The sequence below is a fragment of the Hordeum vulgare genome, chromosome 5H, assembly GCF_904849725.1.
Source record: "Hordeum vulgare subsp. vulgare chromosome 5H, MorexV3_pseudomolecules_assembly, whole genome shotgun sequence".
Classification (NCBI taxonomy): domain Eukaryota; kingdom Viridiplantae; phylum Streptophyta; class Magnoliopsida; order Poales; family Poaceae; genus Hordeum; species Hordeum vulgare.
Window position 1 is genome coordinate 210,024,025 of NC_058522.1, and position 3,462 is coordinate 210,027,486.

The window sequence follows — 3,462 nt, forward strand, 5'->3', positions numbered from 1 at the left end:
GGACACCGAGATTAACCAATTACCTGAATAGTCTTCTTCCCACACATACCAGTGGCATGCAACTTCCAACTACACCAAGGATCTGGGCAGTGCACCATTAGCTTTCGTTAATCATTCTTCTTAGTGCCATAAACATTATTGCTCTGAATGCAGTACATTGTAAGTGCATTCCGAAGTTTAGCCATATATTTGTATACTGCACCTGCATTAAGAATAGGATTATCTCTGTCCCATTCAATCTCTGGCATGTCTTTGCCTTCGTATTCCTGTTCAATCAACATGTCATCGTTCTCCTCCTCCTCTTCAGAATCAGTATCTACAAATCGAACGAGGGACACTTTGCTGAGATGATACACATATTCAGGGAACAACATCTCATCTTCATCATTGTTGAGAGGCACGGCCTCATCGGGCAACATATCCTCGTCTACACTGGCTGCAGTGGTCTGACTTACACTAAGAGTAGGTTTAGATGGAGTGGGCCTACAAGATGTGGGTGGAAGCTCATAATTAGTAGACTTTGATTTCTGAACAGCCACCCTCTTTCCCTTTTCCTTTGGCAATACTTATATTTTCTAAACCACTCTCACTTCAATTCTACCAAAGCGGATGTTCATGTTGTGAGAAAACATACAACCTATCTGCTCGTCATTTTCTAGTCGGAGAAATTGCTCATCAAGCATTTCCCATTATTTCACTTGAACCTAATCACCTTCGGACCATGCACATTTCGTACACATTGCACCCAACAAATCATTGAACGTACACCTCGCCTCTACCACCAACGGATACCAAAACCCCTTGGACGGTTCATTCGAACCCATAACAGAAATTTCCATTCTGACCACCAAACGATAAGCAGTCTGTTTGTTGATCCTATGTAACAAAAATCAACGTACTATTGTCAATTCTCCCCGTATTTACTAGCTAAATAACACAAATGAGAGATTCAATACTTACTTCTGTGGAATCCAATTGCTATCGGATCCCGGAATGATCCAGTCCTCGTCGCGATCAATGGCGGAAGAAATGCTCGCCATTGATGCGGAAGAAACGTTCGCCATTGATGCGTCATCACAGGTCCTGTCAACGTGCATCAGTTCCCCTCAAGAGGAAGTAATAGGGATTGGAGGGGCGGGGTGGGGCGTGGCGGCGATGGCTGCTGTGCGAGTGGCTGTTGTGGCGGTCAGGTCGGTATTGGGCGTGGAGTGGATTCAAAATGGGTGCGGCGAGTGGCTGTTGCGGTGATGAGATCGGGATTAGGCATGGGCTGGATTCAAAATTGGGTACGCTTCAAAATGAGGCCCCAGGTCGGCCCCACATGAGCCCCACTCGTGAGCGCGATGAGGTTCCCCAGGCCGACCCCACTAGTCAGGCCAAGTAACGGTCAAAGGAGGTTGACCCGACGGAAACGGCCGCTTGGCCGCGTGCGAGAGTGGGATAGAGCGAAGTAGGGTAAAAACGAGGAAAGTTAGGAGAGTGGGGCACAAACGAGCAAAACTAAGCAAAGCGGGTCATAGAAATAAATAATCCTATGAATAAACCCAATCATTTTATCCTTAGTAGCAGCAAAATCAGAGAAATTCTTCACCGGACATCAATTCTACTCATCATGCAAATCATCCCAAAGGCTTTACTTGGCACAAACACTAATTAAAACATAAAAACACAATAATTACAGAGACAATGTTCATGTTATCACAAACAAACAGAAAGTAAAAGACAAAAAATAAAGATAACTATTGGGTTGCCTCCCAACAAGCGCTATTTTCTTATGCCCCTAGCTAGGCAACTTTCTAGGAATAGAAACTTCAAGCTCAAGTTTCTCATCATAAGCTTTTACCATAGTTTCTACTATTTGTTGAGTAGAAGCTTTTTTTTGTTCATAAGCATTGGATGAGCTAATAATGGATTGCAGCAAGGAAATACATTCTACTGAAGAGCAATTATCAGAACTGAAGTCCTTGTAATCCAAAATAGTGGGCACATCACTAGTTGAAGTTTTGACCTCTCCAAACACATTTTTTTTTCAGTTTTAGCACTAAAATCATCACTCTCAAAGCAAACAAGATGCTCCTTCACTAGAGTTGACTCATTTCCAGTCCCTTATCATTAATATTAAGAGAAGTAAACAAAGATTCAATAGGCGAAGTACCAATCATTTTAAGATCTTCATCATGATTTGTAATGGGGAAAGATTCCGGTTTAGCAGCCATCTTATTTACTTGAGTAGTTTGACTATCGGAGATTTTTCCTAATAACTCTTTAGTGTGAGCAACTTGTGGTTGGGGGTTAGAAAGTTCTTTATTAATTTCATCAAGTTGTTTCCTAATAGCATCTAGCAAAGTTGAATGTTCCTTTACTTCAGAAGCAAAGAATTTATTTTGCTCATACTGTGAAGTCTTGAAGGTCTTCATGGAACCCTCTATTTCCGACATCCTTTGGTAGTATGATATAGTGTGGAATCTATCTTGAGACATGGTGACTGAGCAAGCAAAGTGAAAAGCAAGACAAGCAAACTAGAGAGCGAAGATGCAATCTATTGACAAGCTAAACAAGCAAAGGTAAATATTTTTTTTACTTTATTAAGATAGAAACTAAATATACCAACAAATAAAAAGGAGAACAAGTGAATGAAACTTTGTGTGGAGTTACTTGATAGTTGGTGATGATATTCCCGGCAACGGTGCCAGAAATCCTTCTTGATACTGGTTATCTGTGTTGGGTTTTCCATGAAGAGGAGCGGGTTATTGCAGCACAATGTGGGTAAGTATTTCCCTTAGTTATGAAACCAAGGTTTATCAAACCAATAGGAATATCAACCACAACTGCCTTGAGTGGCTGCACACAAAAGAACAAAGAACTACCACCCAACGCGGGCAAGAGGGTTTTCAATCATCTTGTTTCTGTTATTTGCAAGCGAGTGAGGTGTGTAGAGAATTGTAGATAGTAGGATAAAATAAAATAAAAATTGCGGCAAGGTATTGATGGTTTTTAATATATGTTTTGAATATACCCGGGGGCTATAGTTTTCCCTAATTGCATCTCTCATGGAAAATAGCATACACTGGGTAAACAAATTAATGTTGGGCAATTAAAAAAAAGCAGATAGTTATGCGATATTCTAGCCAATTATCATGTGTATATAGGCATCACGTCCATAAACAAATAGGCTGACTCCTGCATGCACCTATTACTGTTACTCCACTCATGGACCGCTACCAGCATGCATCTAGAGTATTAAGTAAAATAAAGTAATGCATGGACAACAATGACATGATGTAGACAAAGTAAACTTAAGAAATATGAATAAACCTCACCGTTTATCCTTACTACCAACAACACGAAGACGCATCTAGTCCCCTTCTATCACTAGGATATAGAAATTCGCCAGGTTGAACCTACTACAACGAACCTCTCTCATCGAAGAAATATCAATCTAGTTGGCCAAACTATTTCAAT